This window comes from Cupressus sempervirens, chromosome 10 (assembly GCF_028749045.1).
Source record: "Cupressus sempervirens isolate cs-2001-9-10 chromosome 10, ASM2874904v1, whole genome shotgun sequence".
NCBI lineage: Eukaryota > Viridiplantae > Streptophyta > Pinopsida > Cupressales > Cupressaceae > Cupressus > Cupressus sempervirens.
In genome coordinates, this window is record NC_143127.1 from 363163826 (window position 1) to 363180259 (window position 16434).

Genomic DNA, 16434 nt, shown 5'->3' on the forward strand with positions numbered 1-16434 from the left:
AATATAGTTGAAAACTTATGAATCTTTAATTTTGCATGTATCACCATTATCATGATTAATCTACTAATGATTGTCGAGCTTTACATTACAAGATTCAACAACTCATAATAATGAGGTTATTAAAATATCTCTTTATGATGAGTTCTATTTAAATCCCAATTTATTTAAATAACATATAGGTCCCTATTATGTCACTCCACTCCGTGTAACATTGTTAGCCTATCTCTTGGGGGCTCATTTTTATACATGGTTCACCTTGTGAGTAGCATAATAGGTCCTCTTTTATAGTTTTTTCCTGGGGGGTGAGAGAGAACCCCATCCATCTATCCCATTCTGATAGAGATCCATTATTCCTTTGGTTGTGTGTTATTTGTTTATCATGCGAGATCCAATCTTCTATCATTTTGCAGTTGGGTTTACATGGTAAATATATCACTTATCTTGGGGAATTATAGAAGTGGGTTATCCCTTGTAAGAATTTATCTTTTCACTTCTTGCATGGTGTCTTGGTGCATTATACTCTTCCATGACCTCATAGGATCTATGACCTCTTTGGTTTGGACCAGGTGTTGCTTGTGGATACTTTCTTGATGCTGAAATTGTTTCATCCTTCTTCATCATTTTCTTAATATTTTAAAATAAGAACTTATTTTTCCATCTTATGGGGGTGGGGGGCACATACATGTTCCCCTTATTTTCATATGCCTTTATTTATTTCAAGCACACCATATAGAGTACACTAGCATAACAAAACTTTCTAGGGAAAACTACTCTTCCTCTTTTTACATATCTTGGATTGGTTGACTAGCATGTTATACACACTTACTAGAACATTTAACCTATCCTATTATATATAAAATAATTTATCATGGTATCAGAGTACTATATCATGGGGGTGTAAAGCATCCGCAAGGTGCAAAATTTGTGGGATTGGGTATTAGGCACACAACTTGTTAGATCATTTAATCCCACCCCTTTTTAGTAATATGCTAAATTCCATACATAGGTAACACATTAAAATTAAACATACTAAATCCCATACATAGGTAATCAATGTTCTAATTATTTGTGTGACTCACAGTTAGATGTACACTATTTTGGGGAAAATTAATCGCACCCCTTCTTTATTTTCTTCTCTTTGTTAGTGAATTCTCTCTTATTATGATCTCAGAGTTAGCAAAGAATTAATCCCTTAGGGGCTTGATGGATTCTTTGTCTCCTTGATTGTGATAAGATCACCTCATGCCTTGCACTCTACTTTAGCAAGATTTTGGGTTGAGCCCATACTCTTGCTAAATGACTAAATGTACCATCCTAAATTGGAAATACTTCAATTTAATGATGGTTTAGCATCCATATAGTGAGATTTAATTCTATATTTCAATTTAATTTGCATTCTCCCCCTTCTTCTCATCACTTTTATTCCTCTTATATTGATGCAGGAGCATCCAGAGGTATAAGGGCAATCCTGTGTCACCCAAAAAAAAATGTACTTAGACTTAGTTTCTGTTTGATGTGTTTTCATTTTTTGGATACCCATTTGGGTCAAATAAAGGTTCCAACTCTCACAGTTCCACTATCAGTGCATTTGAAAATCTTGAAAAAATAGGAGCATGTATTTGGGCCATCATTTTGGTAAACTAGAAGGTGTGAATTGGCTAGATGAATGTAATCATGATTTAGAGCATTCCAGAAAAAGAATCAGGTCAATAGGCCCCATGATTTGAAAGTTATTACAGTTTTTCGGGTTTTGGAGACCTCCTAAGAATGCTTCAAAGTCAGGTTTGGGGCATTAAATGACCTCAAAAAGGGTCAAAAAATGGGGGACGAGCAAATCTGGTCCATAGGGCTATAGAGCGCTTCGAGAGCTTTCCGAAAATGTAAACGGTTCGTCAATCGGAGCTACGGTTCAAAAGTTATGTCTCCCGAAAGTTCGATTACCATTTCTGGATTCTTCTAGATTTGCACCGACTTCTAACGCAGCTTTTGGAACCTTCTATTTTGTCGGTGGATGCCTACTAGCACTTTCTAGAATTTACTCCTAGTCCTTAACCCTTCGGGGTCTATTTAAGGAGATTTCTGGCATTGTAAAAAGCAGTTCGGAGTGGAGTTTGAGAGGAGGTACTGAAAGGAGAAATTATCTCCAGATTTATGCTATTGTAAGCCCTTAGGGCATGTTCTGAAGTTTGTTTTCTCTGTACTATTTGCAATAGCTTATTTTCTTAGTTAATATAATTTTTCCTTTCTGTTGTGTCCATTTTGTTCTTGGGTTGTGTCTCCATCAAGTGGTATCAGAGCAGGTTTTCCTGAGTGTGTAGACAGAGCGCCGACTGTGAGGCAGTTTGCACCAGGACTGTGTGGTTGTGGGATCGAGTTAGAAGATGCCTCCATGAAGAGAGCATGGTGGAAGGGCCAGAGCTATTAATCCTAAGGAGGTTAGAGCCCTCCAAAGGCAGGTGTAGGCATTGCAAGAGGAGCTCCATAGAGGAGCAAATGTTGCTGCATGTGACAACAGTGAGGATGACAATGAAGAAGAAGTAATAGAACCAGAAGGGGAACTTGACGGGGAAGTTATGAATCCTGTAGAGGAAAGGCTTTTTAGGGCCATTACTAAGTTTGGGAAAAGACCTACAATTGAAGTGGGTGTATTTTCAGGAAATCTGAAACCAGATGAGTTGATCGATTGGATCAATGAACTGGAAGAATACTTTGAGTATGAGGATATTAGGGACCCAGATAGGGTTAAGTTTGCAAAGGCCAAACTGAAAGGCCATGCCAAAATCTGGTGGCAAGAGGTCCAATTGGAAAGAAATAGAAGAGGAAAGGAGAAGATCACAAGATAGGATCGCATGGTGGACAAATTGAAGAAGCAGTTCATTCCTGTGGACTATGAGCTTGATTTGTTTAAGAAGATGCATAGGTTAAAGCAAGCAGGAAGATCAGTCCAAGAATATATAGAGGAATTTTATCAACTCTCGATTAGAGCGGGGCATGCAGAAGCAAATAAGGAGAAGGTTGCTCGTTATATCAGTGGGTTGCGACCTAGCATCCAGGAGGAATTAAGTCTGGTAAGAATGACCAGTGTTGAAGAGGCATACCAATTTTCCCTACGAGTTGAAGAGAAGCTAAATAAAAGGTTTGAAGGAAGACAAAGAGGGCGCGGTCAAGGAGGAAGGGGAAGCGGTAGATCATCTAGAGGCCGCAATGAAACCCAAAAGAAAATTGAAGATGAGGGTACTAGCAGGAACCAAAGGAATGAGGGTTTCAACCGCTCCCGTGACCAAGACTTTGGAAATCAGAGAGGAAGAGGTAGAGGACATGGACAAGGAAGAGGAGGCTTCCGTGGTACCTGTTTCCATTGCAATGAAGGTCATCGTGCCTTTGAATGCCCTCAATGACAAGGAAGGATAGATAGGAGAGCTGAGGGCCAAGCTAGGGTTGCTCATGTGGATGAGGATGCAGAAAGAGGAGAGACCTTGGTAAATGAAAGAGTCCTACTAAGTGGTGAGATTGAACTAGGACAACGGAGGATTTTGTTCCGTACCAGATGCAAGTGTGAGGATAAATGTTGTGACGTGATCTTTGATGGTGGTAGCACTGATAACCTGGTATCAGAAGAGATGGTCTCTAAGCTGAAGCTCAAGAGGGAGAAACATCCCTAGCCCTATCAGATTGCTTGGGTAAAGATGATCATAAGGTCCTGGTAAGTGAACAATGTTTAGTAAAATTCAAAATTGGGAGTTACCATGATGAAGTTCTCTGTGATGTTATTTCGATGGATGTTTGCCATCTATTGTTGGGTAGACCATGGCAGTTTGATAGACATGGAGTGCATGATGGACATGCAAACACATACTCTCTGACAAAGGATCGAGTTCGCCACAAATTGAAGCCCATGAAAAAGGAAGGTGAAAAGGTATGTAGCAGTGCTAGGATTTGTCTTGTTGATGGAAGAAAGTTTTTAGATGGCATGAAACATCAGCATATGTGCTATGCTTTGATTCCTAGGAAAGATAAAGAAGGTAGTAGTGATATACCATTTGAAGTTTTAGATTTACTAGGGGAGTTTGGAGATATTATCTCTGATAATGTTCCAGATGGATTGCCACCAGTAAGGCAAATCAGTCATCAGATAGATCTAATTCCAGGAGCTAGTTTTCCTAACAAGGCTACTCACAGGATGACTCCTACTGAAATAGAGGAGCTAAATAGATAGGTTCAGGAGTTGTTGAGGAAGGGCTTGATTCGAGAGAGCCTGAGTCCATGTGCAGTACCTGCAGTACTCACACCAAAGAAGGATGGAGAGTGGAGGATGTGTATAGATTCTCGAGCTATAAATAGGATCACCATCAAGTATTGGTTTCCTTTGCCAAGGATGGATGATATTATGGACTGCTTGAGTGAGGTACGCCTTCAAGACCAAGGAGGGTCTTTATGAGTGGTTAGTCATGCCCTTTGGATTGACGAACGCCCCAAGCACCTTCATGTGGCTCATGAATGAGGTACTTAAGAAGTTCTTGGGAAAATTTATTATTGTCTATTTGGATGATATTTTAATTTTCAGCAAGATTTTGGAAGAACATTTATTGCATATTCGTAGTGTCCTTGAAAGGCTAAGGGAAGAGAAACTGTTAATTAATCTGAAGAAGTGTAACTTTGCAAAAAGGGAGTTAGTCTATTTTGGGTTTGTTATATCACCTGAAGGTCTCAAAATGGATCCGGAGAAGGTAAAAGCCATCTTGGAATGGCCTACTCCAAGGTCTGCTACTGAGGTAAGATGATTTCATGGTCTGGTTAGTTTTTACAGGAAGTTTATTAAGAATTTTAGTGGCATATGTGCACCCCTAACTGATACAATAAGAGGGGATAGAAAAGAGTTCAAATGGACTACAGCAGCTGTGAGAAGTTTTGAATTGCTAAAGAAGAAGGTGACAGAACAGCCTGTGTTGGCACTTCCAGATTTTAGAAAGGTTTTCCAGGTGGATTGTGATGCTAGTGGCAGCACTATTGGGGCTGTATTAAGCCAAGAAGGTAAGCCTATTGCATATTTTAGTGAGAAGAAGACATAAAGCTAGGGCTGATCAAAGGAGAAGACATAAGGAATTCTAAGTAGGAGATTTAGTCATGGTGCACTTACAAAAAGAAGTATTTCCAGCCGGTACTTACAACAAGCTGAAAATGAAGAAATTTGGCCCCTGCAAAATTCTGAAGAAACATGACTCAGGAAATGCATATGAGGTGGAGCTACCAGAAGGTATTCACATTTCTCCCATCTTCAACATTGCAGATTTAACAGAGTATCATGATGATGGTGCAGATGAGGAGCTAGTTTTAGAGCCATGTCTGATTCTTGCTTCTAAGAAGGAGGAGATAGAAGACATTCTAGATCATCGTGTGGGTAGGAGTACTAGAAATAGGCAATATGAAGAGTATTTGGTGAAGTGGAAAGGACAGCCGATCGAGGACTCAACTTGGATTTCAGCAGCTGAGGTTTCCCATTTGGGATTACCTCTACCATTTATAAAGTGACAGGGTCACTTTTCAATCTACCCTGGGTGTCTGATACAGGAGCATCCAGAGGTATAAGGGCAATCCTGTGTCACCCAAAAAAAAAATCTACTTAGACTTAGTTTCTGTTTGATGTGTTTTCATTTTTGGATACCCATTTGGGTCAAATAAAGGTTCCAACTCTCACAGTTCCACTATCAGTGCGTTTGAAAATCCCAAAAAAATAGGAGCATGTATTTGGGCCATCATTTTGGTAAACTAGAAGGTGTGAATTGGCCAGATGAATGTAATCATGATTAAGAGCATTCCAGAAAAAGAATCAGGTCAATAGGCCCCACGGTTTGAAAGTTATTACAGTTTTTCAGGTTTTGGAGACCTCCTAAGAATGCTTCAAAGTCAGGTTTGGTGCATTAAATGACCTTGAAAAGGGTCAAAAAATGGGGGACGAGCAAAGCTGGTCTATAGGGCTATAGAGCGCTTCGAGAGCTTTTCAAAAATGTAAACAGTTCGTCAATCGGAGCTACGGTTCAAAAGTTATGCCTCCCAGAAGTTCGGTTACCATTTTTGGATTCTTCTAGATTTGTACCGACTTCTAACGCAGCTTCTAGAACCTTCTATTTTGTCGGTGGATGCCTACTGGCACTTTCTAGAATGTACTCCTAGTCCTTAACCCTTAGGGGTCTATTTAAGGAGATTTCTGGCATTGTAAAAGGCAGTTCGGAGTGGAGTTTGAGAGGAGGTACTGAAAGGAGAAATTATCTCCAGATTTATGCTATTGTAAGCCCTTAGGGCATGTTTTGAAGTTTTTTTTCTCTGTACTGTTTGTAATAGCTTATTTTCTCAGTTAATATAATTTTTCCTTTTTGTTGTGTCCATTTTGTTCTTGGGTTGTGTCTCCATCATATATGGAATTAGGAAAGGACCTAATGGATCCTCCTTGGTATTCCTAATCTATGCACAAATATCGAGGTAGGACCTATCCACTTGGATCCTCCTTTTTCTTCTCCCACTCATTGGAATCTCTTTTTTGCACTGAAATAAGATTTTTCTTGAGATTTGTACTTGATTTCCTAAAACTAGCACCTATTCTAGGATCATAGGGGGATCTAGGAGCTTTTTGGGCCCTTAGTTAGGCATGTAGTGTATCCCTACCCTAGGTCAGGGATGTGGTGTGTCCCTAACCTTGGACATATTTTAGGTCTCCTTCTTGACCATTGTGTCAGGGTTGATTTGAGGCATTATTTTGATTGCTTAGTTAATTGATAGGAGAATGTTTATTCTAAATCCTTTATAAGCACACTCATTTGCCTCATTTTACACATCCACACACAAGAAAGAATACATCCACACACATCAAGCCTTCAAGCCGTCTTCAAGTACATTAAAGGAGAAACTTTTGCAATCCATTAGAGAGGAGATCTCTTACATTCAAGGTGCTTACACAAAGCTTCAAAGGAGTTAATTTGAAGCTTCATCATGTATCTTCCATGCTCATGCCACAACCTTCCAAGATCTATCTTCCACCATTGGTGATAGTGGTGCTTGTCATTAAGAGAGGGTTCCATCTTTCATCCTTCTTCTACCTTCATATTTTCTTGATCCAATCAACTTGGTAAATTGAGCATATTGCATTTGATATGAGAAATCATACTATTGTATGGTAAATTCATGCATTTGCTTTATATTTTAAATCAATTCATTTATTATAAATTCAAGGTTATTTCCTAAATTGGGGTTTGACCAAGGTAAACACTCCATCAACAAAACAAAACCAATTTTCTTTCAAGTTACAAATCTCAAAAAGTAGAAGAGAGTGTAGATTCAAATACCCTTTTCATAGAACTTTAAAGATCTAAAATCTATTTTGTGATTAGACATAGAAGTTCGGGGGCACATTGTTTCCCTAACCCTATAGATTTATACTATCCTAGGTCAACACTAGTCCTCCAGGTTGAATATGACATGCAACCAAATAATTTTTGGGTTTTGTAGATCTTACAATTTTAGGATCCAAAAATATGGTCTTTAGCATCTTTTGACACCATCTGATAGCCCATTTTTAGGTTTGTATTCTGCAATGTGAGTCTTTTCCTCTTTTACATTCAATATGCATTTCCATTCCTTTGCATTCAGATTTAACATTATATATCTACCTTACATGAAACCTTGCCTTAGTGGAAGTGAAGGAGAGGTAAGTTCGAGCAATTCACCCTTTTGCATAGGTTACACATTAACACTTTATCTTTTGTTAATCGGTCCTACATTAGGAGGTGAATCTTGGTTTTCACTCTTCATCTTTGCATAGGGTAATGGATTCATTTTCTTCCCTATACAATAAGTAATGATTTTAAAGAGAATAAAATAAATACAATTTTATGTTTTTTCTTAGTTTGTATATAAACTATAAATATAAAAAACTATTAACATAAGTCTAGTATCACAAGTGGTTACTATTTTCATGGTCCATGTGTTGTTTTTGATGCTCCCCCATTATTGTCCATTGAGAATATCTCATAATGTATACATCACAAAGACAAAAGAAAAGGAAAATGCATAAAACAATGAGAGAAGAGATTTTTCACAAAATGCAAAATTGTACTTCCTATAGAAACTCTAGGATCAAAACGAATAAAACTTAAATTTCAGCCTGATATAAATGTATATTACAAATTTTTAAGTATTTAAATTTTTTTCTTTTCTGAAAAATTAACATACATATGTTATATATGTTCTTTAAAATTCAGAGCATAAAAACTAAAATAATTTTATAAAAATTTTAAAAGCAAGAGTAAAAAATCTCTTCAAAAATATTTTGAGACTTGATAAAAATGAGGTTGCAACAAGTTTTTCAAAATAAGATAAAAAATTTCAAAAAAATCAGTTGGGATTTTTTTAATAAAATGCCTTCCAAACATGTATGCGTTCTTCAAAAACAATAGAAAATCTCTCCAAATTACTCTAAGATTCTTCTAAACAAAGCTGAAAATCCCTCAAAAACTTATATAAAAATCATAAAGAGGCAGTCATTCTCTAATACAAAGATTGTTTAATTTACCTTGCACTTGTCACTGACCAAATATTATACGAAAAATCTAGTAGAGTATCTTGTGGAAAGTATAATGTTGATCTTTGAGAACCCATAGCTTGTGCAAAATTATTATTGTATATGGGTAGTCCTATAATGAGATTATATAAGGGATAAGTCACATGAACTCTAGCAAAATTGGGATGGGAAAATGAAAACAAGACATGATGAGTGAGGAAAAAGTAATATAAGTAAAAGTCCCAATTGATGTCATCTACCCTCTAAAATTTTTGGTAGGTTACGCATACATCCACCACATGCAAAATGTGGGAACAATACATGGTTGTTCATTGCCACAAGGTGCCACAAGCCCTTTCCTACCAAATTTTTTTAACTAAAAGACAAAACAATTGCTTGAAAAAAAGAGCTAAGCCAATATGAAAAAAGAAATTTTAAATCTAAAAAAATCATTTCAATAATAATAAAATAACCATAGTATAAAGGGATTTTTTTTTTCATTTTTCATGGTTTCTGATGCATAAGGTATTGCTTGAAACAATATCTGCAAATATTAGTCCCTACATTAGAAGGCTAAGACTAAAAATCTACTATGAAATTTTCTACCAAAATGACTATGATTTAAAGTTTATGTTGGCAAAAGAAGACATAAGTTAGCATGCTAAAGAGAAGGAAAATAAATCTAATTTGATCCTATATTCCATAATTGGATAGTGATGCAGAGGAAGGTCGGTGGGTGTATGGTTCAATGTATTTTATAAAAAACTTGTCAAATGCACCATAGGATATGATATTTCCAATGTGCACATAGTCCAAACTAAGTGTCTAACCTTCTCAATAACCCCCAATGGGTTCTAAGGGACTTGAATTGACTAACTCAACCTAAACAATCAAGTTCCAAAGTCTTAAGTGCCCAACTCTTAGGCAAAACTCAAGTAACCCTGCCTATTAGGCCTACCAGCCTCGTTAGGAATCCAACAATTGATTTTGATTCTTTTCTCAAAACATTACTGAATGAATTCCCAAACAAATTGCACTTGCAAATAACCTTTTGGAAATTTTGTAACATATCTAAATCTCTCCCCATGACGTTTTGGACCAAATCCCTCAAAAAGGCAAATATGAATGTTTTAAGGCCTCAAACATGCCACTTTTCCAAAGCAAGTAGGTGTTAATCTCATCACCAAACAATATAATCTTCAACAATGTCTCAAAATATCCCAACCAAATATATTTGTGTTTAATTTGGACTCACACACTCATCTGATGCAAAAGTCCCAAATTTGTGTCCAAACCCTCACTAAATCCTCATAGAACTAGGGCCTTCTTAATCTCACACTTCCCAAAACTTCTGAGACTCAAAAAAAGTTCCTATAGCATCACAAGCACATGTGCTAGTTGTTTCTAGAATAAAATGACGTCTCTCCTTTGATCAAAATGTCTAAAGTTGTACTCTACCTCTTAGTTTCATGCAGTTTCATGTCATTACCAACACTTGTTCATGGTGGTCGCTAGCAACACTTCACCTTTCTTCATATCCAATGTTAGTGGTACCTAATATACATAAAATAATTATCACTAAAATCATGAAAATACTAGTAAAATCATCCATGGAATGATCACTAAAATCATGTGAATATCAATAAACTGTTACTAACAATAAAAACCTTCTGAAGCCTATTAGCACTAAATTATTGAAATGCTTATGAAATTTTCTTTAGAATAGACAAAAAGATTTGAATAGATGAAAAATCTATTAACCAATCATCAAAATAAAAATGTCTTTGATAGTCTTTAAGGAATCAATACATATACCAATTATTTGAAGAAATAATAAACTTTTATTGCTTAGGCTTATCATAATCCAGATACAATAATGTTCCTTTGACTTTGTGATCTCTTATTTTTACCTTCCACAAGCTTTATAAAAATGATTTATAACTCCTAAAACCAATTCTAGTAAGTTTTTGTGATTACAAACCTTAAACAAGCCTTAAACTAGGATTCCAGCCCAAACTCATAACTAGTCATTGTCATTCAAATTCAAATTTGTGAATTTGTTTATTTTGATTAATACTAACTACTTCTAATTCCTAAATCTATGAGATTTTGATCTTATTAAGCCCTTTTACAACATTTTGAGGGTCTCTAGCCCTTTTCCACCCATAATCCCAAGACTTTGCATCTTTGGGTCCTATGGTCCTTTTAGGACCATTATGACAATTTGCTAATACATTGAAACTATTGCATTAAAACATCATTAAATTTTTTAACAAATCATAGATGACTCCTTGTGATCTCATGATGTCCATCTTGTCTTCATGATTGTTTAGGGTATCTAGGTGCTCTTGCACCAAATATGGTTATGCTAGAGTAAACAAGACTCCTTATACACCAAATGGCCTAACAAAAATGACACATCCATCATCAAAACTTCCAACATTTATAAAATTGTTAGTGCCCCTTCTCACATACATGAAATATGGGCTATTGGATTTTTATAAAATAATTAATGACCTTGTCACATATATGAATCATGAGATATTGGAATTGCATGGTCCTAGCAAGTTGAATGATCATATTACTTATTGGTAAAAATTTCATTCCCTTTTGATAGAAATCTCCTAGTTTTCTAAGTTGTCCAAAGACTTCATGAACAAAGATTATTAGAAAAAAGGGATACTTGGCCCCATAATTGAAGTGGAAGGAATGACCTTGAAGTGAAAGTAATGGACTTGCCACTACTTATTTGTCACAATTCTAGATATTTGTTCTATAAGATCTCACTTAAAAGAATATCAATGGTGAATTGTCAAGTACATGAGTGGAAAAATCCCCATAAAGAGAGCTTTTACCCATAGCCAATAAGATCTTTGTGATCCCCTTGAAACAAAGCATCCCATAGAATCTTTTTTTCTTTTTCTCATATTGACTCAATATTACCTATTGGCAAAAAAGAAGCCACTAGGCAATCTAAATTCTCCTTTAAAAGGTGATGACGTACTAATTTTCAAAAATTCGGTGATTGATTGTATAGAAGATAAAAGCATGCAATTTTTAAGAATTGGCCACCAATACTAGTAGTGCATAGGAAATTGCAAAGCACTAGGGTTGATGATTAGAATTGACTAAGACATATAAAGTTAGAAGGGATTTTGTCATTGTAACGAGAATTCAGCAATATGGATAAACCCATCAAGTGAATTGTTTGTTATATATATTTGGATAATTTTTATTATTATTATTTTCAATTTTGTTTATTTTGGTTCATATATAATTACGAAGTTCACTAAACTTTGAGAATTTATGCATGACATCAATTGAATTTGTTTTTTAGTGTTAGTTTGATTACATTATCCTATGTTCATTCATTGTACCAACAAATCATTTGGTGAGACGTGGACTAATTAGGTATGTAGTAATTTTTACAAGTCCAAAATCATCATTGGCCAAACAATGTCTTAAAGTGGTAATGAAAATGTTTTGAAAACAAGATTAAGTTAATTTATGTAACAATTGAAAAGTTCTTTTGTCACCTTTTTTTTTTTCAAAAGTGAAATATATTTTTTGTTGAATGTAATTTATGGACTAGTATTTTTTTAAATAATTTTCAAACCAAGCATTATTAGTATGTTTGAAATAAAATAGGATGAGTCATTTGAACCTATCTTATTATGAAGCAAAAACAATCTTATATGTAAATTAAGGACACATAATAGATTTGATGTTTATTTGTATATTTTTTATGTGTATACATATAGTGCCATTTGAATAAATAAATAAAACTTTTCAATCAATTTAATTTATGGAAAAATATCAAATTCAAAATTTGAACTAGAACTAACAAAGATTATGAAGAAAGACAACATTCGAAATTGAAAATTGATACATAATTTGAGTATGAAAAATGATGTAATGAAAAACATTTATACTTGGCCCATCTCATGACTACTTGGGACATTCAAGTGGATTTTTTTAAATATCCAAACCATTATAAATTAGGCTATCCCTTATAGATTAGCATTGATTAGATGATTGTTTGGACTCTATTGTTATCACACACCTTATGTTAATCTATCTTCATAGCTAGCAACAACTTCAAACTTAGTGATGAAGCAAGGAGTTTTCACATGGATAGATAGATCAAGAAGTGTTGAAACAATTCATCGAGATAATCATCTCACACCTTATCCTTGACATCCCTATATGTTCTATCTCATTTATTGTACAATATAATTTATTAAAGGAAGGAATTTGATGCAGGAGCATCCTGGGTGTAAGATAAATCTTGCATCACCCAAAAAATTTCCTTTTTATTTGTTGAATAAGGGTTGTCTTAGTGCAGAGTTGTTGTTTTTGGAGGCTTACTACTTAGTAAGTTGGTCACACGAGCTCAAAATGTCCTAATTTTAGAGGTGGATGTTCATCATAGATATATAAGCTTGCCATTGTAGGCTCAGTGCAATATCATGAGTATTTGTGAAGCTATCGCAGATTTTTTTTTTGCAATTTTAATACAAAAACATCGGGATTAGTTTTGAAGGCCTTAGAGGCCCCATATGGGCCCCAAAATGGGTCGATTGGAGCTTGCGCGAGTCAAGCCCTATAGATCAAAAGCCAAGGATTTCAGAAAGGGGTTATAATAGCCAACCGAAGCAACTGTTTGAAAGTTATGGTGTTTCATAGTTGGCAGACCAAAATTTTGAAAATAAATGTAAAAAGTATATATGACTCTATATGTATTTTTAGGGTTGGTCAGCCTCAAGGATTAGGGTTTGATGTCTAGAAACTTTTTGAGCGGCATAAATTTTCCTATATAAGAAAGACCCATGGATTGTCTAGGACAACTCTAGGTGATCGCTCACAATTTTCTATTGTAAATTATTGCAAGGAAGGCGTCGATGTAGTTTTTCATATTGTATTTCAAAATTTTATATTTTCACATTTGTGGTGATAGTAAGAGACCGATATTTTATTCTCATAAATTGGTGATATTTCTTTGTTACTATTATGTGCTTGTGGTATTAAGGGGATCACCCTTCATCAAGTGGTATTAGAGCAAGATTTCCTGACTGTGTAAATAGATCACTGACTATAAGACAATTTCACCAGGACCATGGTTTGGGCTAAGTATGTAGATAGATCGATGATTATGAGGTAGTTTGCACTAGAGTTTTAGTGGAAGTGCTAAAATGCCTCCATTAAGACAACATGGTGGAAGAGTTGTAGGTGTTATACTTGATAGTTTTAGAGCCCTCCAAAGATAGATGCAAGAATTGGAAGCAAAAAATCATAGAGGAACAAATCTTATTATAAGAGATGATAGTGAGGATGAAGGAGGAGAAGAAGAAAATGTTGAAGAAGAGGCAATTTTGAACCCAAAAGAAGCAAGGATTTTTAGGACCATCTCCAAGATTGGAAGAAGACCTAAGTTTGAGGTTCCCACATTTTTGGGAAATCTTAACCCAGAGGAGATGATCAATTGGATCAATGAATTGGAGGAATAATTTGAGTATGAATATATTGAGGATCTTGATAGGTTCAAGTTTGCGAAGGGAAAACTGAAGGGTCATGAAAAGATCTATGGTAATAGATGCAGTTAGAGGAAAATAGAAGAGGGAAGGAAAAAATCACAAGATGGCACCGTATGATAGCTAAACTGTGTTGGAATTCTTTAAAATAACTGAGAGGGGGGGGCAGGTGAATCAGTTATCCAAGGTCCAGATGTACAAATAAAACTTTTCATAGCTTAATGAACCCATATCCATAAAACATATTCATCATGCATGCATCCATTAGATCATACAATCACTTAAACTTTGTAGGTTAGTATCAAATCAACATTATAGAAATACAAGCATGAAACATAATAGATTCAATAACACATTTGACACAATAATTTTATGTGGAAACCCAATTTGGAAAAAACCATCAATAACATGCTACTCATTCTCACTCTTTTGAAGTGATGCCCTGTGAAAGGCCAACCCTGTTAAAGGTTGCAATGCACACTATTAAATGTGACCTAGTTAGAGATTTCAATCACCCTGTTAGGAGTAAGCCTTGTTAAAGGACTTTAGATCATTCACTTGGAATGTCATCCGGTTAAAGGATTTAGAAATAACTATTAGGTCAACCTTAATCCAAAGGATTTAACCTCCAATAGCTTGTCTACCCTTCAAACATCCATACCCTTAAGTATTCTTGCTTTGCTTGCCAATAACAGTCTCTTCTCTTTGGTCAGTAAATGAAGCAATACCTTAGACTCCTTGTCTTCCTTAGGTTCTCGCACATTAAAACCTTTTCTTCTGACCAACCATCTCTATAAATAGAAAATTTAGATCTTTTTTCATTCATCCTTTATTGTCTATTTTAGGGTTAAGTAGGATTAAGCAACATTCAATGAATCCACCCATCTCTTCATTTTATTCCCTTCTAGAAACTTTTCCTTAAATCTTCTTTAATTTTTCCTAAAAATGGTTCTTCTTGAATTTTGTGCCACCAGCTCATCTAACTTATCTTCCACATGGTTCACACAATCCAAGAAATCAAACTTGTCACCTCATATTCATCAAATTCAGATCTTGCTCATAATGTTGTCACTCAGCATTAATTTTCTTCTGATGCTCGAGACATACTACATTGCTTGACATCCACTATCAAATCACTCAGCATGAACTAAAGTTTACTAATGTTCGACATCAACTAAAATTTACTCGGCTAATACTGTATCACTTGACATACATTGAAATTTGGCTTTGGTTGGATCCAACTATTTTTTTGCTTGGCTTATGCAAACTTTTCTCAACACCTACTATGTAGATTGTTAAGCTTGATAGACACAATTCATTTTACTTGTTCTTCTGAACTTAATCAGTGTATCCATCATGTGCAACCTTAAGTAGATAATCAATGCACTATAATATCATTGTCTTAACTGATCTTTGTACTTCTTTTCCATATAAAAAATCAACCTTTCCTCTAGGTGCTATTATTACCTCATTTGATCGAATCCTCTTCATCAATCAAACAAATGATAGTACTCAAATCATCTAAGCATTTGTCTAACTAGCAAGTAGCAGGTTTGACATCAGTGAGAAAATAATGATTGAAACACATTCTTATACTTGTATCAATCTATTTTTTACAATCTCCCTCCTTGGAATTGATGGCGAACCAAACTAAATTAGTACATCCAACAATAATACCAAAAAGAAAATAATTCATTGTATTGAAGTCTCTCCCTCTATCAACAACTTTCATCTTCTATTGTAAGGTATAAAATTATGTTATGATCAATAGACAATCAACTCATCCTTACTTCTGTTATAAGGTACAAATTATGTTCTAATCAATAGACAATCAACTCATCCTTATGACTCCCTCTTGATCACTTCTTATATCTCCCTTAGCATTATCTCCCTCTGAGTATATATTCCATGTTTCTCTCCCTTTATTTCTATCTTTCTTTGCATTTCTTCCTCTTTGAAAAAAATGCCAAAGACTTGTCATCTTAATATGCATATATGAACATTTTTAGTTTCTCCCTCTATCACCTAGCTTGTGATTTCTTTGTAGCTCTAGCTCTTTGATTACTTTAGGTAGCTCCTAAAGTAAGATCCACTGCATCAATGTGTAACATATGTCAATCATCTTATTTGATGCAGGGAACTTCTCATGCTTCTTAAATAGCCTCGGATAGGGATATCATCCCTAATTTACCTCTTAGATACTCATGAGCATCCTAAGGTAATGCTTTTATGAAGATATCAACTACTTTCTCTTTTGCGTTAACATATTCCATCTTCACCTCTTTATCTTGAACTCACTCTCTCAAGTAATAATACTTGATTCCAATGTGCTTAGTCTTTGTATGCATCACA